General features: G+C 38.8%; 1 pseudogene; it reads left to right on the forward strand.

The window, feature by feature from the left end:
- The first annotated feature begins 366 nt into the window (after positions 1-366).
- LOC136311640 (large ribosomal subunit protein P1 pseudogene) overlaps positions 367-26,598 on the forward strand; it is a 37,015-nt pseudogene continuing 10,783 nt past the window's right edge.

Raw genomic sequence — 26,598 nt, forward strand, 5'->3', positions numbered from 1 at the left:
TAAGATTCCTCCCCTTCCTTCACTGAATCCTGTTTCTCATCCCACAAATACTAGTCTCTCTCTCTCCTCCCCAGTCAGTGCTCACACCAGATCCCACTCCAGGCCACAAGAAGGAACCAACCTCCTATGCCCTCTCCGCGAGGTGGCCGGAACAGAGGAGTTGTAAGGGTTCATGTCCCCTTCTCCCTCTCTGATCTGTCTGCTATCAAAAAGTGTTTAGGCTGCTACTCTTCCAATCCTACCACCTATACCAAGAAATTCCCATATCTCACTCAGGCATGTGACTTCACTTGGCATGATCTCTGTGTTATTTTTTCTACCCTTACCCTGACGAACGGGAACAGATATGGACAATGGCACAGGGTCATGCAGATAAGGTCCACCTCTCAAACCCTCAAATGCCAACAGTCCCAGAGGCAGTCCCTGACATGGGCCCCAACTGGAATTACCAAAAGGAACAAACAGGTAGGAGACGATGAGACCAAATGATTGAATGTCTTATAGCTGGCATACAGGATGCAGCACAAAAGATAGTTAACAATGAGAAATTAAAGGAGGTTACTCAAGGACCCGAGGAAAATCTGGCTCTCTTCTTAAATCGCCTCACTGACACTATGGTCCTCCACACTCATTTAGACCCTACCTCCAAAGCCAGGGCCACTGTATTAGCTACTCACTTTATTTCCCAATTGGCCCTGAACATTCAGAGGAAACTTAAAAAGGCAAAAGAGTGCCCCCAAACCCCTATCCAAGACCTGATAAACATGACAGTTAAAGTTTTTAATGGTCGTGCCTAGTAGAAAAAGGCTGAGGCTGTTCACCAGGCCTGCATGCAGCAAAAGGTGATGCTCTAAACCCAGGCTCTTGTGGCAGCCCTGATGCTGGCAGAGCAACAGGGGCAAGGCATAGGAGATGCCCGATCCAAGTCTGGGTCACAAAGAGGAATCCCACCAGGAGCTTGCTTTAAATGTGGCAAGGAGGGTCACTGGTCCCAGCAGTGCTCCTGCCCGAGGCTACACACTAAGCCCTGCCCTGACTGCAAGCAGCCCGATCATTGGCAGAGCAATTGCCCACTTTGGGTGACAGGGTCTTCCTCGGTGCCTCCAGATGGAGGACAAGCCACCCAAATGGGAGGCCAAGCCAGCCAGGCAGGCCCATCACTTGAACTCCTAGGCCTCCCGGATGACTGATGCAGCCCAAACTCAAAGACTCCCATCACCCTCACCAAGCCCAGGGTAATACTGCAGGTAGCGGTAAGTCCATCTCATTTCTTGTGGAAACAGAGGCTACCTTCTCTGTTTTGCCATCACACTCTAAACCTCTAGTTCCCTCACAGGTCTCGGTTATGGGAGTTAATGGGACCCCTTCTTTTCACCTTCGCACACCACTTCTGACATGCAGTTTGGACAGAATCCCCTTTTTCAAACTCCTTCAGATTATTTTTTTCCTGGATCTAACAGGCTTCTTTAGATACTGGATTTCTAATTTTGCTCTCTTAGCCAAACCCCCCTCCTCTTACCATCTACCTCCCCTTTCTGTCTTTACTTCACCATCTTCTCAGGGAACACATGGACTGGACCCTTCCACCCATAGGGGGTCCAGATGAAGCACACCCAGTGGTCCCCCTCCAGCCAGGAGGCAGGGTTCTCAGTGAGCTCCAACCAGGATCTCTACAGCCCAGATGGATGGGACCCCATATGGTAATATTGACTACTCCTACTGCAGCCAAGCTCCTAGAGCAGGGGTCCCCAAACTTTTTACACAGGGGGCCAGTTCACTGTCCCTCAGACCATTGGAGGGCTGGACTATAAAAAAAAAACTATGAACAAATCCCTATGCACACTGCACATATCTTATTTTAAAGTAAAAAACCGGGAACAAATACAATATTTAAAATAAAGAACAAGTAAATTTAAATTAACAAACTGACCAGTATTTCCATGGGAACTAGGCTCCTCTCACTGACCACCAATGAAAGAGGTGCCCCTTCCGGAAGTGTGGCGGGGGCCGGATAAATGACCTCAGGGGCCTGCATGTGGTCCGCAGGCCATAGTTTGGGGACCCCTGTCCTAGAGCAAACACCTTGGTACCATGTCTCTCACCTCAAACTTGACCCCATGCAGGACTGCTGGAAGTTGGAACCACTGGGTCCCACCTGTCTCCAGTCCACCAAAAGGTTGGGCCCTGCAGATCCTTCTATTGCTCCTGTCCCTCCCACCGGGAACCTACCACCACAGTGAGTTAAAGGGGGAAATAATGCTGTTCCATGAGACTGGCCTGATGGAAGAAAACATTAGTGTCCTCAACCATCTGCAAGAGAAACTATGCAAGAATCTCTCCTCCTATAATCCGCTTAACTCCTGATGGCAGCCACCCATCCTCACCTGGGTTGCCCCTATCCTAGGTCCTCTTCTAATTATCAGCATAATACTCATATTTGCTCCTCTTTTTAAAATTCTTTCAGGACCACATCCATGAGGTTTCTCAAGTCACGGTCAACCAGATGTTCCTACACCCATATATGCGACTCCCTTCAAAGCCACCACCTTTGACCTCTCTTTCCAATGAAGCCCCTAATCAGTAGGAAGTAACCAGACAACTAGGGGCACCCCTATCTAAAATAAAAGGTCAGAATGTGAGGTCGGTTGTCAATGGGGGAAGGTCACGTGAGGAACCAGCTCCGGGAACTTTGGCTGGAACCGCCCACACCCATGCCAGTCAAAAAGAAACGACCCAGACCCAGAGTACTTTGAAAAAGAATGACTCTCTGTCAGCCAATAAAATTTCACTATGGGCCCTGGCCGGTTGACTCAGTGGTAGAGCGTCGGCCTGGCCTGCGGGGGACCCGAGTTCGATTCCCGGCCAGGGCACATAGGGGGGGCATCCATTTGCTTCTCCACCCCCTCCTGTTTCCTCTCTGTCTCTCTCTTCCCCTCCCGCAGGGGTTCCATTGGAGCAGAGATGGCCCAGGGGCTGGGGATGGCTCCTTGGCCTCTGCCCCGGGCGCTGGAGTGGCTCTGGTCACGGCAGAGCGACGCCCCAGAGGGGCGGAGCATCGCCCCCTGGTGGGCAGAGCGTCGCCCCTGGTGGGCGTGCCGGGTGGATCCCGGTCGGGCGCATGCGGGAGTCTGTCTGACTGTCTCTCCCCGTTTCCAGCTTCAGAAAAATACCAAAAAAAAAAAAAATTCACTATGTCATATGAACTTGTCTTCCCCATACCAAACCTATGAATTAACCCCAAACAGGAGAAGCTGTGCGACTTCTCTGGCCCGTTTTGCGGACCAGAGAACCTTGTCAGGGATGCACTCTACTAAATAAAGCTTTTGCTCTTCCACACTTTGTCTCTACACCCTTCTTTCTTCCTCGGCAGGGAAAATACCTTCCAATGATCATTTTTATTGCTTTAATATATATTAATTTTCTGTCATAAGTACAACAGCTTTATATCTGTAAATTTAAAAAGTATACATTATTGCCAAGAATTTTAAATACAAATTTTTTTTGTTTGTTTGTTTTTTGTTTTTTGTTTGTTTTTTTTTTTCCTTTTCTGAAGCTGGAAACGGGGAGAGACAGTCAGACAGACTCCCGCATGCGCCTGACCGGGATCCACCCCGCATGCCCACCAGGGGCGATGCTCTGCCCACCAGGGGGCGTTGCTCTGCCGCAACCAGAGCCACTCTAGCGCCTGGGGCAGAGGCCAAGGAGCCATCCCCAGCGCCGGGGCCATCTCTGCTCCAAGGGAGCCTTGGCTGCGGGAGGGGAAGAGAGAGACAGAGAGGAAGGAGGGGGTAGGGGTGGAGAAGCAAATGGGCACTTCTCCTATGTGCCCTGGCCAGGAATCGAACCCGGGTCCCCTGCACGCCAGGCCGACACTCTACCGCTGAGCCAACCGGCCAGGGCAAATACAAATTTTTTAAAACTCCTTTTAAAATTTGTCCAAATACATTCTTTTTTTTGTTTACTCTTTAGATGACATAAGAAATGGGTGGATAGTCCTGCACACTTACCATAAAATTGCTCAAAATGTAGTTTTTTTAAAAAAAATAGAAGTAGTTGTTGACATAGAAGTATTAATCTAGAATAAACATTAGTAATAAGCACTGCATGTAGATATATTTTCTTGTACTTTGTCAGTCTTCTACTATTCTACATCAAAGGTGAATTTGTTACAATCTATGAGTTGAGTAGAATGATGAATCCATAATATTGCTCCACAACATTTGTATCTCTATATGGGCAGTATTTCTTACACTCCTCTTGAGGAAGAAAGGGTAGGCCCCCTTGGCTTAGAAGGAAGAAACAAAAAGAATGCAAAAAAAAAAAAAAAAAAAGAGCCTGTAAGGGCAACTGAGTCAGCCAATTATAGATGAACTACTTCCTATTGTTCTCAAAAGGTTGCCTAGAGCTAATTGGAAAACAAAGCAAGAAAGACAGGACTTGTAAATAGCTGAGACCAGTGGTCCAGAAACGCTTTCCCCTTAGATTGCCCCACTGAAACTCACCCTCCCCTCCTGGAGTCATGAGAATGGTTTATACCTCTGGACAACAGGATCAAGAGCCTCTTTCATGAACACATGTATTCTGTAAAAGGTATATAAGATGTAAGAGATCAAACTTCAGGGAGCTTGTGAAATGTTGCCTCTTTTGGGAAGTCACACGGTTTTGCTGATAATAAATCCTACTTCCTTCATCAAGTTGTCAAGGCAACTTTGTCCCCCTTGATTACCGCTACACTCTTAAATGCCAGATAAAACATAATGTTGCTAAGAGAACTATCAGATTTTGGGAGAAATGGTTCTCAAACTTTAGCTTGAACTTAGATTTACCTGAATGAACATAGATTTCTCACTGAGTTTCATCCCCAGGATTTACATCTCAGCTGTATCTGGAGGGGGCTAAATAAGTTGCCTTTCTCAAAAATTCTTAGCCATGTTAATATTATCAGTAAGCGGATCTCACTTTAAAAATCACTGTCTTTGGAAATTTGTGTTTTTAACAAATTCTCAGGTAATTCCAGTGATTAACCAAGATTAAGAAGCACTTTTATTTATAGTATTGTTGGGCAGATAAAATATATTATGCTCACTTTGTTAAAGATGGCGCTACCCACGTGGAGGACATCGCCCAGGTGATATTAATGTGTGTTGGGGGCAAGCTGTGGGCAGGCAGGATCCTTGTAGCCTGGGGCGTGGTTTTAGGACTAAGCCTTTCCCACCCTTTTTGATGTGGGGTGGTACAATCCCATCATGCCTCAGATAAGTGACTTTGTATTAGAGACTTCCCTATTTTGTATATTGGATGAGAGGTTTTGATTTCTGCACTATAAAGTGGGGCAGGCCAGGACCTTGCTCTCTTCGGTTCCTGAGATTAATACTGGAGGAGAGAGCAGAGAAAGGCCATGTGAAGGAGGCCAGGAGAAGCAGCCAAGATGGTGGAGTGCTGAATGAGAAGCCAGTTTGTGCAGAGTTTGTGCAGGGAGAAGGAAGGAGATGGGGAACAGAGGTGAATAAGTCTGGTGAGCTAGAAACCTTTGATTCTAGGAAACTCGGATAAGTCAGTAGCTTTGTGAGCACTGAATGTGAGTGGGTTTTGGAGCCCACTGTGTGTTTTTACTTGCCTGTTGGGTGCAAGCTAGAATTAAAGATGATGGCCCACCAGCTTTTGGCTCCATTGTTTCTTTACCGACTGTCCGAATCCAATGTGAACCTGCATGGGCTGGGCTGCTGTGATGGTGGCCGTGAATACTGGCTTTATACTTAGTTATTTCTCTGTTCCAGGATCCCTTCCATTCAGATAACATTTAAATTATTGTATCTTGTAGGCTTCTCCTGTCTGTGATGTTTCTCAGAATTTCCTTGTATTTGATGACCTTAATAGTTTTAAAGAGTACTGCTAAGATATTCTATACAATGGCTCTCAATTGGGGGTTATTTGATATTTTTAACCGGGGGCTTACACTATTTGGAAAGAGTTCCATGGAGGTTAAGGACCATAATAATCATAATAATATAATTATTACCCATAAGCATGTGGTATCAATAGGGCTCATAATTGATGTTAACACTTATCTACAATACATGCCAGGCTTTTCCCTGTAAAGTTACACCAGCCCCTTTTTATAAATTACTATCTGAAAGTAAAGTACTGTAAGGCCAGGAGCCACCATTGTGGCCATTCACAAGGCAGGTTCCCATTGGATTCTGGCAGACGGTAAAGAAATGGTGGAGTCAGAGGATGGTAGGCTATTCTGTTTATTGGTGTCTCACCAAAACAGGCAAGCCACAAGAGAACACAAGGGAAAAGCAGAAAACCAGCTTTTCGACATGAAGGGCAAGGAATCAGGGGGGCCCCTGCAATGGTGATAGCAGAAAACGAGACAGTGCAAGCTCCTGGCTTAACCCACTTTATAGTATCAAAATCAAAACTTTTTATTCCATTATACAAACAAGGAAGTCTCTGATACAAAGTCACTTATCTGAGGAATAATGGAATCCTCATAAGAGTGCACCACCCACATCATGCAACAGTCAAGGGTTTGTGGAAACAGTCTTAAAACTAAGCCTTAAGCTATAACCACCCTGCCTGCTACAGCCTGTCCCCCACACGCAATACAAACTATAATCGAGCAAACATATATATCATATTTACAAACTTATTAGACCAATGTTGGGCAGATAAAATATATTATGCTCACTTTGTTAAAGATGGCGCTGCCCACATGGAAGCCCGTTGCCCAGGTGATATTAATGTGTATTGGGGGTGGGCTGTGGGCAGGCAGGATCCTTGTGGCTGGGGCTTGGTTTTGGGACTAAGCCTTTTCCACCCTTTTTGATGTGGGGTGGTGCAATCCCATCATGCCTCAGATAAGTGACTTTGTATTAGAGATTTCCTTATTTTGTATATTGGATTAAAGGTTTTGATTTCTACACTATAAAATGGGGGCAGAACAAGAGCTTGCTCTCTCGTTCCTGAGATTAGCATTAGAGAGCAGAGCAGAGAAAGGCCATGTGGAGAAGGCCAGGAGAAGCAGCCAAGATGGTGGAGTGCTGAAGGAAAAGCCAGTTTGGGCAGAGTTTGTGCAGAGAGAAGAAGATGGGTAACAGAGGAGAATGAGGCTGGTGAGCTAGAAACCTTTGATTCTAGGAAACTCGGATAAGTCAGTAGCTTTGTGAGTTTTAAATGAGTAGGTTTTGGAGCCCAGTGTGTGTTTTTACTTGCCTGCCGGGAGCAAGCTAGGATTAAAAATAATGGCCCACCAGTTCTTGGCTCTGCTGTTTCATTACAGTCTGTCCGAATCCAGTGAAAACCTGCATGGGCCAGGCTGCTGTGATGGTGACCATGGATACTGGCCTTACAACCAACATTCTACCCCTTTTGCTCACTTCACAATCTAAACCACAAGTATCTTCCGTTATGGTCACTGTGCAAGGAGTGGGATACATTGCATGAACAGAAACACTACCAACTACAATGTAAAGTCAGTAGCATAATATATTTTATCTGCCCAATGGTCCCCAACACATGGCTTAGCCGACCCATCTTGTTAGCTCTCAAGGGAACAGAAGCATGCAAAGGGGGAACAACTTTATTAAGTTCTCTGTAACCTACTGTCATTCTCCAGGTTCCATCTGGTTTGTGCACAGGCCATACCAGGGAGTTGTAAGGACTGTGTGCTGGCCGGATGATTCCCACCTTTTCTAGTTCGAGGATTGTCCCTGTGACTTCTTCATAACCACCTGGCAGGTGGTACTGCTTCATGTTAGTCACACGCCGAGGGATGGGTAATTGCAAAGGGGAATGTGATGTGTGTCCCTGCAATACTGCCTTCAAAACCCTGATCCGCAGCCGGAACTCCCCAGCTGTAGTTTCCAACCACAGTCCTTGCAAGACATCTACCCCCAAAATATATTCAGAAATAGGAGATACATACACCTTCTATGGATTAGGAGGCAGTCTTCCTATCCCCAGTGGAATAGTTATTGGCTTCACTAGAACAGTTTGGCTCCCATAACCGTCAATGGCCACTGTGGTCCCAGCAAACCACTCTGGGTTCCCATAAAGGAGGGAACATTCTGCATCTGTACCCACCAAGGCCAACACCCGTTGTACATTGGAAGGGGACCAGTGGATAGCCAGTTCCACATATGGCCTCCGGCCCCTGCCCATCCCCGTTAGATGGGTCCCTTGGCCCTTTTCCTATTCAAACTGGTACAATGGGTCTTGAGAGTTCTCCTCTCCCTCAGTTGTCTCTATCACATAATCTTGTAACCAAGCTGCCTGTGCACCGAACATTTTATTAATAGCTGCTGGAGCCTTTCATTTCAGTGGCTGGAACTTCTGTTCTGGTTTAAGCCATGGCAGTTCTGAAGACGCTGCCTCAAGGAGTGGTGTGTGGTAATGGCGGCCAGTTTCTCCATCTCTGTTCCGGAGAGCATGATGCCATTCACCCCCATGTCCCATAATTGTAGTAACCAGGCTACCAGGGATTCAGTAGGTTTCTGCCTAAATTGTGCCCCCAACTCCATCAGCTCTGCCTGGGTATAGGGCCGGACCACACAATGTTCCATTACCTGGGAAGGAGGCTGTGGCTGCCCCTGAAGGACTCTTTGCTGCTGGGTTTTTACCTTCCTGGTGACCACTGGTCAGGCTCTCAGTGGGTGTATGGCAGCTTCGACCTGAGCCTTCTCATCCTCAGAAGAGGAGTTGCAAGCGCCTGCTCCCGCTGACTCAAAGCCAATCCACCGGCATGGATGCTGCTGCTCCTTTGGCAAATGTTAGGCTTCTTTGTCTGCTGACTTTTGGCCAGAAGCTAAGACTCGAGCTCTCAAATCCGCAGTTGTTTCTCCAACAACTGCCGGTGCAAACATTCAGCTTCCAGGACAAACTGCTACTCGCGAACCTGTAATTCCTTTTCCAGTGCTCACTCCAATTCCAGCCTTTTCTGCTATTCAATTTGCAATTCATACTGAAGCTTTCGACCTTGGGTGGCTTCTCACAAAAAACTCCTGGTTTCCTCTTAAGTAAAGAACACCCAACCCATGGCCATGGGGAGCCAGAACAGCAACCAGTCCTCTACCCCACCTGTCAAGGGTGGCGGCCCCATACTGATCTCTGAATCCTGCCACAAACTATGCCAGTTGTAAGGCCGGGAGCCACCATCATGACCATTCACATGCAGGTTCCCATTGGATTCGGGCAGATGGTAAAAAAATGGCGGAGTTGGAGGATGGTGGGCCATTCTGTTTATTGGTGTCTCACCAAGACAGGCAAGCCACAAGAGAACACAAGGCAAAAGCAGAAAACCTGAAACCTGCTTTTCTCATGAAGAGCAAGGGATCAGGGAGGCCCCTGCAATGGTGATAGCAGGAACCGATGGAGAACACGAGGTCCCGGTCTGCCCCACTTTATAGTATCGAAACCAAAACCTTTTAATCCAATATACAAACAAGGAAGTCCCTGATGCAAAGTCACTTATCTGAGGCATAATGGGATTCCTCATAAGAATGTACCACCCTACATCATGCAATCAGTCAAGGGTATGGGGAGAAGCTTAGTCCTAAAACGAAGCCTCAGGCTATAAGACCCAGCCGCTTACAGCCTGTCCCCCACACATAATGCAAACTATAAGCGAGCAAACATATATATCAATTTACAAACTTATTTGACCAATAGGTACTAAACATAATTCATATTCAACAGGAGGTAAAGTAGTTCCACCTTCTTGAAGGGGAATATCTTCATAAATTACCTGGGTTCAAATGTAAGAGATTATTTATTCTCTCTCATAACAGAATTCTTTTTTATTAAAAAATTAATAAGAAAGCTTTCTTATATTTTACATACTGTGACACTTTAAGAGAATGTGTATTATTCTTCATTTCATTTTAAAACAGTGTAAAGGCAGTAGCCATGGCCACCATGACAGCCGCCTGGCCTGTGCAGGTTTGCATTTGATTTGGACAGATGGTAATGAAACAATGAAGCCAAGAACTGGTGGGCCATTACCTTCAATCCTAGCTCACATCCAGCGGGCAAGTAAAAACACAATCTGGGCTCCAAAGTCCACTCATTCAGGGTTCACAAAGCTACTGACTTATCTGAGTTTCCTAGAATCAAAGATTTCTAGCTCACCAGACATTCACTTCTGTTCCTCATCTCTTTCTCTACACAAACTCTTCACAAACTGACTTCTCCCTCAGCATTCTGCCATCTTGGCTGCTTCTTCTGGTGTCCTCCACATGGCCTTTCTCTGCTCTCCTCTGCTCTCCTCTCTAATGCTAATCTCAGGAACTGAGAAAGAGTCTGCCCCACTTTATAGTATAGAAATCAAATCCTTTAATCCAATATACAAACAAGAAAGTCTCTGATACAAAGTCACTTATCTGAGGCAAAATGGGATTCCTCATGAGAGTGCACCACTCCACATCAAAAAGGGTGGGAAAGACTTAGTCTTAAAACTAAGCCTTAGGCTATAAGAATCCTGCCTGCTTATAGCCTGTACCCCCAACACATATTAATATAATCACACCCATCCCAACCAAGAAGGGCAACTAATATCACCTGGGCAAACGGGCTTCCACATGGGCAGTGCCATCTTTAACAAAATGAGCATAATATATTTTATTTGCTCAACAAACAGCAATGTTGATAATTAACATTGTTTTCTAAATTCAGCGCCACATTAACACCTCTCACAAATACAACTTCGAAGGTTGGGTGCACATTGATGAATTATCATAATAAAAAATCACTTAGGTATTGAAGAAGAAAGAGTACAAATCTGAATGAGTTCATAAAGCAAATCTTATCTAGGACAAAGCAGGATACTGTAAGCCTTTGAAGAGCAGGCGATATATAAGGGCCAGAACAAGCAATGCACATTACTTTTGATTGACTCAGCCTTCTTAATATATTAAAAACTCCAATAGCCTAACCATGTTTTAAATTTTTTCTTTGTTATGAGTAACAAAGAAACGAAGAAGAACAATAAAGTAAATAATAGTATTTTAAGCTAAGAAAGAATTTTAGCCACTATTAATTTAATAATCTCATTTCATATAAGGAAATGTTGATCTTGAAAATGTTGAAAGACTTGTATTGTGGTATAGAGCTATCTGAGGAATAAATAGCACTATTCTCCATTTTTCTGACTCCTATTTCAGTGCCTTCTTATCACACTCTGTTTTACTGTGAAATATCAGAAAGGAAATTAACCTTTACCTGACAAGAATACTGAACTGCAGAGTTTTTTGTTGGTTCTTACACTGGCTTGTATTATGTGGACTTGGCTAAGGCTGAGGGTGTTGTTTCCATAAATCCTCTTCCCTGGTTTTCAGATTATAGTTGGGCATGAGTAAAACTTACATAAAATTTGGATGATTAAAAAAAAAAAAACTTCATAAGAGCTGAAAATTACTGTTTCCTTCAACCTTACACTGAGGTCATCCTTCTCCATTGTTCTCTTGTTGCCAGATGTGCTTGACTTCTTGAGTTTTCCTGCAGTTTTAATTTAGGCTCCAGTATAGACTTTTTCTCTGATTCACTGACATTCCATTGCAGACATCTGTTCCTTAAACTGTCTCAACCTTGCTCATTTAAACGAGGTCAAATTCATATAACAAATATTTGATTCCCATAATGCTTAATAATTATTTATTCCAGTTTTATTAGATATAATTGACATACAACATTACAAGTGGTACACAGTCTAAAGAGTATGTATTATCTTGCAAAATGATTACCACAATCGTTTAGTTAACACTCATCAACTCATATGCTTAAATATGATACTTTTCCCTTGAGATGAGAACTTTTAGGGTCTACTCTCTTAATAAGTTCTGTAAACTATAGTCTTCATATTATACATTACATCACCAGTGCTTATTTGTACTATAACTGAAAGTTTGTACATTTTGACCACCTTTGTCTAGTAACTTTATTTTCTTGGCTGACATCTGGCAGGTATGTTTTATATCCTTTTGTTCTGTTTTCTGTTTAAGCTCTCTCTGAACTATTAAATGAATGAAAAATAAAAGCATTAATTCTGGAAAGATTTACTACAAATAAGATAATTTTTTTAAAATCTAAAAATGAAAGAAATAATTATCTATATGTTGCTTTATTATTCAGCCGAAACTGCAAAAATGATATACCATCGACTGAGGATTTGAACAACTGAAATTTAGTTTTTCAGAGTTCTGGAATTTAGAAGTCCAAGATTAAGGTTAGAGCATAATTGATTTCTATGGAAAGCTCTCTTCTTGGCTTGGAGATGGCATCTTGTTATGTTGTAACATGGTATCCCTAAGTTAGTGCACTCTAAGGAAGAGAAAGAGTGAGCTTTCTGATACTCTTCTCATAAGAATACTAATCTAATTAGATTAGAAGCCCACCTTAATTACTCTCTTAAAATCCCCATTTTCAAATACAGCCACACTGGGGTTTAGGCTTCAACAGAGAAATATGCAGGAAAGCATTTAGTCCATAATATTACTTTAGCATATTAAAACAAAGAGTAAACCAAATAAATGTATAAATATAAGCATAATAAGTTTAAAAAGTGAGAGGAACAGTAATTTGAATATTTCAGACCAGATATTCCTAAATGTTGACCTTTAATGTGCTTCAATCTAACCTCTTAAGATTTACATCAAAATGAAGATTCTCAGACATATTGAATCTAAATCTCCAAGGAGCAAACCTCCAAATATCAAGTATATATTATGACAAAGTTCTCTGAATGATTTTTTAAAAAAACAGATCTATAAACTACTGGTTTAACACAAAATATCCCAATTCAGTGGTAGTTTATTATAATTACATAATAAGAAAGATTTTATCCTAATTTGGAAACACTGTACAAGATCAGCAGTCCCTACGAAGGACATAAAAAGTTATAGTGACAGCTGATATGGTATACGTGTGTCAGCATTGATGGAAGTAAAAAAAAAATAAGATCATATTTTCAATTTGCTCCTCTAACAATATGATTTGTCCTTTAGGTTTTTAAAATTTATCTAAAAGTAAATTTGAAAAAGTTTGAAATCTATTGTGAATATTTATACCAAAGTCTAAACCAAATATTCTATAAATGTCAAATGAATCTAAAGCTTCATTATACATAAAAGCAAAGATCAAGAATATAATAAAGGTTAAATGAAGGGGGATGTCTTCTTGAATAACACACACAAAAAACTATGAAAATTAAATTCCTTTAATATTTAAGTGCTTTTTTTTAATGGAAAAAAATGTAATTGACTTTGGCAAAGAACTCTTAGAACTAATGTATTGGCAAAATACAACTATGTCTCTCTTTAAATGAATTTTAAAAAAGCACAATTCATTGGGGCAGAATTATTTCTTAGAAAAAAGTAACTTTGTATAGTAAATTAATGTTTTTAAAATGCATGAAAGATTATTACAGAGGGAATATGAATTGTTTCTGTCCCAAGTTATAACATGACCAGATGGTCCATTAAAGGAGAAATCCAAATAATCAACACAAATATACCACTAAAGTAACTCCTTTTAAGGATGATACAATGTAGCTTTTGACTTTAAAAATGAAGTAGTTAAAGGTAGAATAAACAAGTGGGAATAAACTAGACACAGAGAGTATGTGAATGACAGCTGAGAAAAAATGATTTAAAAAAATAAGTTAAAGTGAACAATAATAGAAGCAATTAAAAAAAGTGAAACTTTATTAAATCAAATAGTTCTTCAGTCAAATTAATCTTCTTTATTTTATTCCAAACAATGGTAATCCTCTTTTATTTTACTAGTATTAATATTTGAGAGCAGATAATGGAAATAAATATGATGAAGATACTTCAGGATTATCAGAATGGGGACCAGGTGTGAAAGTTAATATTCTGCTGTTCAGACAGCAGTCCGGTCCAGTGGTTTAGAATTTTTAAATTCACCACTTTGTTCATTATTTACACATGTCCATTGGCAGCTCGCCAATCATAATATATGCATAAAGACAAAAGCCATATAATTAGCTGTGGATGACCTGTTTTGGTTGGAATCCTCCTGGATGTACATCAGGAATGTTATCTTGAAGCAAATATTCTGATAAATTTTTTGTTAGAATAGATAAACATGTCTATATCAAAATGTGCTCTTGTACTCTTCCAAACTATCTGTTTGTTGTTATAATGACCTTGGCTGACTTGTGGACTGTAAATCACTTTTTATGTTATGTTTGCTAATAATACAGGAAAAGGTATTTGCTATATGCCTCAAGATGGAGAATAATTCTCTGACTTTTCAGTAAATTAACAATTGACTATATTTTTTCATTTTATTTTATGTGCGCTTGGAATTACTTATGCAGTATATTTCATAGTTGATTTTAGCACAGGATCCAGATGTTTCTGACACATCTGTTTTGTACCTTTATATAAATGAACTTCGACTTGATACTAGCAACTCCTGGGACTGCATTAGTCACAATAAAAAGTACATATTTTTGTCCTGTCTACGTGGGGATTATCCATGTATAAAGTAGATGTTGAGTAGTCATTTTCTATGTGTCTTTACAAAGTTGTGATTTACATACTACTGATTTGCTATGCCTGGCCATCTGCTTATGGAAGAAATGTTGCAGTTACAGTTACATTTTTTTTGCCTTTGTTTAAAAGGACTTCATAAATGTTATCAATACCAAAAGTTGTATAATCATTTCTGCTAATAATTTATACAAACAGTTTACATTGTTTTCACAGTTTCATGATATATTGAAAAATTTAAATACCATTTAATTTTCAGCTGACTTCATAAAATAGCAGAATTAAGATAATATTTTGTTTTGTAGAAGTTATATGAGACACGTTATTGCTCAATAACTATGTAAAACAGTAGACCTACTACCACCCGCTCTTTAACCTGTGAGGATGCAGCCTGGGAATAAAGCTCAGGAAGCGCAGTCAGAGTGTTTCATGACAGATAGAGGTTGGTCTTTTTGCTCTGTGAACTAGGGACATAAATTCCGATTTCTTTATTAAGAAATAAAGTTTGTTGTAGTAGTAATTTATATAATTATTGTGTGGATTGAATTAGATAACTTAAGAGATTTAGCACAGAATCAACCATATAGGCTCTGGACAGTTGGCTCAATAGCAGAGGCTAGCCTCAATATGTGGATGTACCGGGTTCAATTACTGGTCAGAGCACACAGGCGAAGCAACCATCTACTTCTCCACCTCTCCCTCTCTTTCTTCTCTCTCTCTATTTCTCTTCTTCCCTCCCACAACCATAGCCAGTTGGAGCAAGTTGACACCGGGTACTGAGGATGGCTCCATAATCTTGCCTCAGGCATTAAAATAGCAGAGTTGCTGAGCAACGGAGCAGCACCCCAGATGGGCAGAGCATTGCCCAGTAGGGGGTTTGCCGGGTGGATCTCAATCTGGGTGGCAGTACGTCTCTCTGCCTCCTCACTTCTCACTTAAGAAAAATGAAAAAAAAAAGTTATGTGAAAGATGTAAATCTAAGAACAATGTTTTAAAGGCAAATATGGATGTTTGATTATAGCACTACATGCATTTTTTAATTGATCAATATAAATTTATTGCATGGAAATTAATACATTTGATTTTGAAGTTCTACTCCACTACCCTCAAATATATTATTAGCTTAACTATTAAAAACACACAGCATTTTATAAGCTCCATTACATAGTTGAAAATGATTTAAAATTAAAATAAAAAAATATTTAAAATGTAGTTCTAACTTTATTATTTTGGGTCTATAATTTCCTGAAAGTACAGGAATATATTGTTATTCCACAAAGCTTAGTGGATATTCATTTTTAATTTATTATAAAAACCTGATCAGTATATTAAAAATGTTATGATTACATAAATATATACAATACTACCCAAGTAGGATTTACGGTGGAAATTAAGCATCAGAACTTTTTGCCTTTTATTTCACTTGTATATAAATACATGACAAAAGATACTGTATGTGAGACTGGAGAGAAAGACTTAAGTCCTTATTTTTATCCTGATTTAACGAAGAGATCTAGCGATGCTCACCTATTTATAAATTGAGCTACCACATCAAATATTATTGCCTCTGTTTCATATTGTCTCTCTCTGATTCCTGTTTTGTCTATCTATCCCTAAGACAATCAAGAGCCTCTGGGGAAAAAGGTATTCTATAAAATGACATACTTGTAAAAAGCAAAGGTTCTTTAAGGAAGCCAGCCCAGTGTAGAGAAGCATGAAATGATGAGATGAGGTAGAGACTGAGATTTTAAAATATTTATTTTTGCCTGACTTGTGATGGTGCAGTGAATAGAGGCACATACTACATGTGGATGCTTCCTGCTCCTCATCACCCTCCTCTCTTTCTTCTCTCTCTAAAATCAATAAATTTAAAAAATCTTAAAATATTTCTTTTAATTAACAATAAGACTCTACGTGAAATAATGGTTTTGGAAATCAAAATATACCTTACTCATATACCTTCATTTGGCAAATAGCCATATGTCCACATTACAGTGGATACATATTCCGGATCTATAGTAACCTCTGTCAGAACAGGAGAGGCTGCTAAGCATGCTATAACTCATTGTCTGTATGCATTGTTCTATTATTGGATTTCCTAAACTGGCTAAACTGAAAATGCTCCTGCATATGGAGCAAAAGCATTTACTGTATTTTGTCATGCTTACAATCTTTAAAGTTAAGGTATTATTAAAGTGTACTCAGCAAACACTTTAAAGTCAATTAAAAAAAATTCAAGAGGGGGTAGTCATATCTTGGAACTCCTACGGGTCTACCATATCATGTTTTTTACTTTAAAAAAAATGTACATTTCTTTGGAATGCTGATGAACAGGAGACACCAAATCGTTTTCGCCTGCAAACTACTACCTTCTTTATTAGATCCAGCTAATAACACTATTTAGTCTTTTTCCAAATAGCTCCAGATATATGGAAAAGATTTATATAGGCGGATGGGGATCCTCAAACCACTCAGCGAGATCTTCTGAGCATGGCTTTTAAGATACCAAGAGGCAGAAAAAGCCCAATAGAGATCAGGGGAACTACCAGCTTTTAGGATACACCCTTAAAGGCTCCAATGCCCCAAAGGGGTCTCATAGGATGCCGTCTGGGTCCTGCTTCAATAGTGGAAAGGAAGGTTATTTAGCTAAAGCCTGCCAGGCTTATATGCCTCTGCTGGGAGGAAACAGGGACACTGGAAGGTAGGCTTCCCCCTCGCTCCTCTAAGGGAGGGTTCAGTCTCTTCCAGCCATGCTCCAGTCACCTATGACCTGAAGGCTGAAGGTGCCCAGGGCCATCAGCCCCATCTACGACACTGTGGACGAGCCTAGGGTATTTCTTCCAAGAAGCAGGTAAACTGATCTCATTTGCACAAGGGACTCTTAATTATGTTTTGCCTGAATAGTCAGATTTTTTATTCTTCCCTCAAAGATCTCTGTTGTGGGTGTTGATAGTCCTATTTGCTGCTGCTTTGCTTAATATATAGTATTTCCTTTATCCCTCCTACCTCAATGCCTCACTCATATTTCAGGCTGGGACCTACTCCTAATCTAGAGCTCTCTTTCCCTCTTTTGCCAACTTTTTTATGAATCTACCTTTGCCACCCAGCTTAGTGTATCCCAAGGTTCTCTTTACCATGCCACAGTCACAGAGCTCCAGAGAAAAGAAAGCAACCTGGTCTCAACTCTCCAGGCAGAGGAGAACAGAAGCTCCATATCCATGCATGCTGCAAATGGCTTTTCCAGTCTACCTGAACCATTCACAGCTAGAAGCAGCGGTCATTGGGACTTGGACATGAGCTGCAAAGTATAGAATGGTGACAACAATTCCAGTGCCATGAGGACTTTTCCTGGATGTGGACTTTTCCTGGACTGCTCCCTGTGACAGCTCTTAACAGACTGAACTGTGGTTGGGTTGCATTTTTCAGGGATTTGGCATGGTGATGGGGCCAACTTGGACTCGGTGAACATGTTAAGAACACTGCTCTTTTATGGATTCTTGCTGTATTGGCCAAGAGTTTGCTTAAAGGCTTTTAATCACTGTAAAAAAAATAGAAGACTGGATAAAGAAGATGGGACACATATACACCATGGTATATTATTCAGCTAGAAGAGATAATGACATCAGATCACTTATAGCAGAATGGTGGAATCTTGATAACATTATGCGGAGTGAAATAAGTGAATCAGAAAAAAAAACGAGAACTGCAGGATTCCATACATTGGTGGGACATAAAAGCGAGACTAAGAGACATGGACAGGAGTGGGGTGGTTACGGGGGGTGGGGGAAGGGAAGGAGGGAGAGGGGGAGGGGGAGGGGTACAGGGAAAACTGGATAGAGGGTGATGGAGGACAATCTCTCTTTGGGTGATGGGTATGCAACAGAACTAAATGACAAGATAACCTGGAAATGTTTTCTTTGAATATATGTACCCTGATTTATTGATGTCACCCCATTAAAATAAAATTTTATTTATAAATTAAAAAAAAATATTGCAAGAGTGTTCTGACCAGAAGTCATGATGTTGCAGTCGTAGTTTATTATATAAATTCCTTTTGACTTTACGGCTTTTCAAGGGAATAATGAAAAATATTGTTAGTTACCAAAATCTGTCTGCTCCACTGAGAATTACAACCTAATTTAAGTGAGTCCAAAAATCTCTCCTAAACAGGAAAGAAACCGACTTCTTCAAAATGAAGTCAGCCTGGCTGTGGCCTGAGGCACAGCCCACTGTGGGGCGGAGTCCCACCTTCAGTATCTCCTGGGGAGCTCACACTTGGCTCTTTGCATTATCCAGGAGCTGCTGGCTCTGTGCAGGTCAGATGACACTGATATTCTGACAGTGTGTTGCTGCGCAGAGACAGGAGAGAGGCTCTCACTCTGTATTTAAAGGGTCCAAGAGCTGCAGGAAGACAGTGTCCCTGCCTCTTCTAAGTGGCATGTAGGAAGAGATATCTGATTTAGCAGGTCTGACAGCCCACAGGAAACTTGATCCAGACAGAAAGAGAATGTGAAATAACAGGAGCTCTCATCCTTGAGTTTTAGAAAGAGGGGAGAGGACTAAGAATTCTGAGGGCCTCTGGTAAACCTGGCATTATGTGGTACATTAAACACATACATCCATTTAATTTTTCAACATACCAAGTATGCTTGTAAAGTTTAAATAATGAAACTTCAGTCATCGAGTAAGTATGTAGTTGTGGAGGAAAAAATAATCTGAGATGAAGACAGATTGAAACACTGTAATGTAAAGTGTGAGCCCTGGAAACCTGCAACTGGATTTCAAAATTTGTTTTAATCACTTCTTATAAGTAAGAATTAGGACAAGTTTTCTAAGTGATTTGTTCTTCAGTTTCCTCATCTACAAGATGGGAGTAATATTCACATGGCAAAGTTTTTGTAAAACTCAAATAAGATTATCTGTATTAATTGCTTAGACAAATATTTATCGTTTAGCAATGCTTCAGAAATGTTTGATATTATTTTCTATAATTATCAAAATTTATGTTTATTCTAAAATGCTATTCAGCTTTCTGTATTTGAGTGTGATCATAATAATAATACCAAGTGAACTATGATTTTCAAGGTTTTTATATATAAAATTCCATCACATAATCCTGATTCATTTACTTTATCTTGATTACAGTGATGATCTCAATGTATTTGTGTATTTGATGAAACAATTTATTTTATCCTTAATGCTAAATAGATACTTTAATGAGTTATATGTAACACATTATTGGAAATCGAAAACTTTATCTGTAACTTTGTAGTATCAGGAATTGTGGTTAGAGAGCAATGAATATATGAAAAGATTTTTTTTTAAGTAGGTATAAAGGTTAAGTACATCAGGAGAAACACAAATAAAAATGTTTTAAAGACATTATTTGTACTTTGACATCTGAATGCCTCAGGGGGATCTTGAACTTAACATATTGAAAACTACTTACTTCCTTATCCTTACTGCAAATTGACTCTTCAGTCTGTTTTGTGTTTTGCATGTCCTGTTAAATGACATGAATTAATAATTTATTAATTTATTTACTCTTAAAGCAAATCATTGTTAATTATATAGGTTCAGACATACATATTCTAACATATACTTATTCAAATATAGAAACATATACTCAACAAATGTTTAACTAGTGCCTATCTTGAGCATTCACTTATTATAACTCTATAAACAATGATAAATTATTTTTTTCATAAACAGTTTACAATGTTTGCAGAAAAATACAAATTCATACATATTACAATAAAAAATTCTGATAGTACTTACTATAAGTAAGCACATTTTCAAATCACAACACAACAAAACATAGCAATGGAGATAGTTAGAAATTCAAAGGAAACATTCAATTGTTTCTTCAGTCTGAAACACACTTTTCCAGGTAATTATATTGTCCTTTCCTTCAATTCTTCAAGCCTCTGTTCTAATGTTGTCTCTTGTTATTTATATAAAATATCAACCCTCTTCCAATGTCAAAAGGATTAGATTTTCTTTAATTTGGTTATTTTTAAATAATAATACATATCAACAGCTAAGTTATGGATGTTTATTTTTATATTTGTTAATTTTGCCACTCATCAATAAGAATGAAGATCTGAAAGGCATGGCTTATCTCTAGTTTATTGTCTCATCCCAGAGCTGAAAAGAACCAACAACATACTAGATACTCAGTAAATACTGTTAAATATAATAAGTGAATGAAGCACATTGACCAGTAAGCCTCAAGAATAAGGAGAGGCTAAGGTGTTACAGGTGGGAGAAGACAATTCTTATTTGCAGAGGAAGTACAGTATTGACTGACGATGATATGGAAAGAATTTGACAGTTTGAAAAAGTAATGTAGTTGGTGTACTTGGGAGTCAGTGAAAAAAGGAAATGTGACTCAAGAGAAAGTGAAAATATAGTGTCAGTTCTTTCAAGGATTTCTTAAGAATGTTTAGAATTCATTTTAGGTGCATCATAAGTCCATTAAAGGGACAAAGTATTTTGAAAGTATAGCAATAAAATACCATTTATTTAGTGTTTATGTAGTGTGGTATCTTTTTTTTGTGTGTGACAAAGACAGAGAGACAGAGAGAGGGACAGATAGGGATAGACAGTACAGAAGGGAAAAAGATGAGAAGCATCAGTTCTTCGTTGTGGCACCTTAGTTTCTCACTGATTGCTTTCTCAGATGTGTCTTGACTGGGGGCTACAGCAGACTGAGTGACCCCTTGCTTAAACCCGTGACCTTGGGCTCAAACTGGTGAGCCTTGCTCAAACCAGATGAGCCTTCGTTTAAGCCGGCAACCTCGGGGTTTCAAACCAGGGGACTCTGCATCCCAGTCGGACTCTCTATCCACTGTGCCACTACCTGGTCAGGTAGTGTGGCATCTTCTTAAGTGTATTTTGTAAATTATACACACAAAAACAACTTTACTGAGGTATAATTTCTATCAAATAAGATGTGTGCCCATTGTAATTATTTAAATACATGAGTTTCAATACTAAATTAAATTGTATAGCCATAAACCCAATCGAGATATCAAAGATCCCCATCACTCCAAAAAAGAACTTTGGTGCTCCTTTCCATATGGTCCGCACTTGCCAGTCTAAGGCAGTTGTCAGCAGACTTTGTGTCACAATATTTGTTTTTCTTATTCTTGAGGATATTTTTGAATAAATGAAATCATACCAAGTAAACTACTTTATCTGTCTTTCTTTGCTCATGATAATATTATTGAGTAATTGTGTTGTTGAATGCATTTATTTTCATTGCCGAGTTATATTTCAGTTTATTTTTTAACCATTTACTGGTTGGTAGACATTTGGGTTGTTTATAGCTCAAGGCTATTAAGAACAAACTTGGTATCAACACACATCAACAGATTTTTCTGTGGACATATATTTCATTACTCTTGGATATTGACAGAGTTGTACAGCTAAGTAATGCGATAAATGAAATTTTAAGTTTGCAGAAATTGCCATCATGTTCTTCAAACTAGTCTCACCATTTTACATTCCCACCAATATTACATGACAGTTATAATTTCTCCACATGCTGAACAATTCTTGATAATTTTAGAAATTCTGGTTGGCATGTAGTTGTATATCATTATGGCTTTATTTTACATTTTCTTGATGTGTTATTATGTTAACCATCTTTCATATGTCTCGTTACCATTCGTATATCTTCTTTCAAGAAGTGTCCAACAAGTCTTTTGCACATTTGTGAAAGAGAATGTTTACCCTCTTATTATATGATTTTTAAAGAGTTCTTCAGATTTTCTAGATACAATTTTCTTTTTGGATATTTGTATCACATTGCCAGTCTGAAGCTTGCATTATCACTTTCTTAATATTTTTAAAAGCATTTTTTAAAAATTTTATATAATTTAAAAATCACTTTTTAACTAGTTCAAGTTTCATATATTGTCTAAGTTATCTTTGTCTATTTCAAGAAATGGGTTTAGGAATTTTATCTGATTTCCCAGTACTTATAGATTTTTGTATGTTTTTTATGAATTTCTAATGAAATTCTTTGGTGGTCAGAATATATATGTATGCTATGATTTTAATTTATTTACATTTGTTCAAGTTTGTTTTATGGCTTTCTAAAATCTATGTTGGTAAATATGTCATGTGTACTACAATAAAATGTGTGTTGTAGCACATAGTGGTTATAATGCTCTACATTATCAATTAAGGTAAGTATTTTATTAATACTATGCAAGTTTTCAATATCCTTAGTGATATTTGCTGCTTTTTTTTATCAATTGCTAACAGAAAAATACCAAATTACCCAATTATGATTGTGGGCTTGTCTATCTCTTCTTTCAGATTGCTCACCTATTGCTTAAATATTTTTAAGGTTTGTTGTTAAAAACATATACATTTTGGATTACTATGTCTGCTTATTAAGTTGAAGTATTTTTGATTAAAAATACTCCTTTTGTATTTAGTAATATTCATTTTCCTGAAGTAAATTTTATAAAATATTAATATAGTCTGTTTTTCCATTAATATTTGAATTAATTTTAGATTGTATTACATAAGGATAATTAGGTTTTGATTTTCTATCATTTCTTCTTTCATTTTAGTCTTCTATTTTGAGTATTTGAATCATTTATGTATAATATACTTAAAAGTATAATTGCTGTATTGGAATGAATAGTTTCCCCCCAAAACTAATGTCCACCTTGATTTTGTGGATATGATCTTATTTAGAAATAGGATGTTTACAGATATAATCAAGTTAAGATCAGTTAAACAGGATAGGCAAAAAAATAGAAATCAACTACAATAGAAAAACTGGAAAACACTCAAACACTTAGAATCTAAATTGCATGTTATTAAATAACTAATGGGTTAATAATGACATCAAGGAAGAAATAAAAATTTTCCTTGAAATAAATGAAAATGAACATACAACAGTTCAAAATTTATGGGACACAGCAAAAGCAGTCCTGTGAGGAAAGTTCATAGCATCACTTTTTCTACCTTAAGAAGCTAGAAAAAGTTCAAAGAAACAATTTAACCCTGAATCTAAAAGAACTAGGAAAAGAATAGCAAGTAACGTCCAGAGGAAGTAGAAGGAAGGAAATAATAAAGATCAGAATGGAAATAAAGGCCCTGGCCGTTTGGCTCAGTGGTAGAGCGTCGACCTGGTATGCAGAAGTCCCGGGTTCGATTCCCGGCCAGGGCACACAGGAGAAGCGCCCATCTGCTTCTCCACCCCTCCCCCTCTCCTTCCTCTCTGTCTCTCTCTTCTCCTCCTGCAGCCGAGGCTCCATTGGAGCAAAGATGGCCCGGGCGCTGGGGATGGTTCTTTGGCCTCTGCCCCAGGTGCTAGAGTGGCTCTGGTCATGGCAGAGCGATGCCCTGGAGAGGCAGAGCATCGCCCCCTGGTGGGCAGAGCGTTGCCCCCTGGTGGGTGTGCCAGGTGGATCCCGGTCGGGCACATGCGGGAGTCTTTCTGACTGTCTTTCCCCGTTTCGAGCTTCAGAAAAATACAAAAAAAAAAAAAAAAAAGAATGGAAATAAATGGCATAGAGGCTAAAAAAAAAAATACAAGGATCAATGAAACCAAGAGCTGGTTCTTTGAAAAGGTAAACAAGATTGATGAAGCTTTAATGAGAATCCCCAGGAAAAAAAGAGAGAGGACTCAAATAAATAAAATTAGAAAGGAGAATGGAGAAGTAACAACTGACACAGCAGAAATACAGAGGATTGTAAAAAAAAAAATACTAAAAAAACTGTACTCTAAAAAGTTAGACAACCTAGGTGAAATTGAAAAATTCCTTGCAACATATAATCTTTCAAAAATCAATCTGTAAGAATCAGAAAACCTAGAGACTGATTACAACAAATGAGATTGAAACAGTTATCAAAAAACTCCCAAAAAACAAAAGATCTGGGCCAGATGACTTCACAGGCAAATTCTACCAAATATTCAAAGAAGAACTAACTCCTATCCTTCTCAAGCTATTTCAAATAATTCAAGAGGAGAAAAAACTTTCAAGCTCCTTTTATGAGGCGATCATAATTCTGATTCTAAAACTAGGTAAAGACAATAGAAAGAAAGAAAACTATAGGCCAATGTCCCTGATTAATTTAGATGCTAAAATTTTCAACAAAATATTAGCAAACCAGATCCAGCAATACATGAAAAAAATCATACATAATGCTCAAGTGGGATTTATTCTGGGGAAGCAAGGCTGGTATAATATTTGCAAATCAATCAATATAATTCATCACATAAACAAAAGGGAGGAGAAAAACCTCATTATAATATTAACAGATGCAGAAAAAGCATTTGATAAAATCCAGCACCCATTCATGATCAAAACTCTCAGCAAAGTGGGAATATAGGAAACATACCTCACCATGATAAAGGCCATTTATGAGAAACCCACAGCCAACATCATACTCAATGGGCAAAAATTAAAAATAATTCCCTCAAGATCAGGAACAATGCAGAGTGCCCCCTTTCACCACTTTTATTCAACATAGTTCTAGAAGTCTTAGACACAGCGATCAGATGAAAAGAAGAAATAAAAGGCATCCAAATTGAAAAAGAAGAAGTAAAATTACCACTACTTGCTGAGGATATGATACTGTTTATAAAAAATTCTAAAGTCTCAGTCAAAAAACTACTCGACCTGATAAATGAATTCAGCAAGGTTGCAGGATATAAAATTAATATTCAGAAAACAGGCATTTTTATTCACCAAAAATGAACTGTTTGGAAGAGAAATTAAGAAAACAATTCTCTTCACTATTGCAACCTCAACAACAAAAATAAAGTACCTAGGAGTAAATTTAACCAAGGAGGTTAAAGATTTGTACTCAGAAAATTATAAAACATTGATAAAAGAAATCAAGGAAGATACAAACAAGTGGAAGCATATATCATGTACATGGATAGGAAGAATAAACATCATTAAAATTCTATATTACCCAAAGCAATTTTTAAATTTAATGTAATTTCTATTAAAATACCAATGACATACTTTAAAGATATAAAACAAATATTCCAAAAATTTATATGGAACCAAAAAAAAAAACCACAAATAACCTCAGCACTCTTGAAAAAGAATAAAGTGGGAGGTATCACACTTTCTGATATCAAGTTATACTACAATTCCACTGTACTAAAAACAGCTTGGTACTGGCATAAGAACAGGCATGTAGATCAATGGAACAAAGCAGAGAACCCAGAAATAAAACCACTGCTTTATGAACAATTGGTATTTGACAAAGGAGGTAAGAGCATAGATCGGAGTAAAGACAGTTTTTTTAACAAATGGTTTGGGGAAATTGGACAGGTACCTGCAAAAAAATGAAACTAGACCACCAACTTACACCATACACAAAAATAAACTCAAAATGAATAAAAGACTTAAATATGTCAGGAAACCATAAGCATCTTAGATGAAAACATAGGTAGTAAGTTCACTGACATCTCTCACAGTAATATATTTGCTGATTTATCTCCACGGGCAAGTGAAATAAAGGACAGGATAAACAAATGGACTATATCAAACTAAAAAGCTTTTGCACAGCTAAAGACCATATGAACAGAATAAGAAGACAAACCACACAATGGGAGAACATATTTGACAATACGTCTAATAAGGAGTTAATAACCAAAATTTATAAAGATTTTGTAAAACTCAACACCAGGAAGATAAACAATACAATCAAAAATGGGCAAAAGAAATGAATAGACACTTCTCCAAAGAGGACATACAGATGACCAATAAGCCAATGAAAAAATGTTCAACATCACTAAGTCATTAGAGAATGCAAAGTAAAACCACAATGATATATCACCTCATACCAGTCAGAATGGTGCTCATCAACAAGACAACACAGAATAAGTGCTGGCGAGGATGTGGAGAAAAGGGAACCCTCCTGCACTGCTGGTGGGAATGCAGACTGGTGCAGCCACTGTAGATAACAGTATGGAAATTCCTCAAAAAATTAAAAATGGAACTGACTTTTGACCCAGCCATTCCACTCTTAGAAATATATCCCCAAAACACCACATCACTGATTCAAAAGAATAAATGCACCCCCATGTTTATGGCAGCAG

The sequence above is a fragment of the Saccopteryx bilineata genome, chromosome 8 (assembly GCF_036850765.1).
Source record: "Saccopteryx bilineata isolate mSacBil1 chromosome 8, mSacBil1_pri_phased_curated, whole genome shotgun sequence".
Taxonomy (NCBI): Eukaryota; Metazoa; Chordata; class Mammalia; order Chiroptera; family Emballonuridae; genus Saccopteryx; species Saccopteryx bilineata.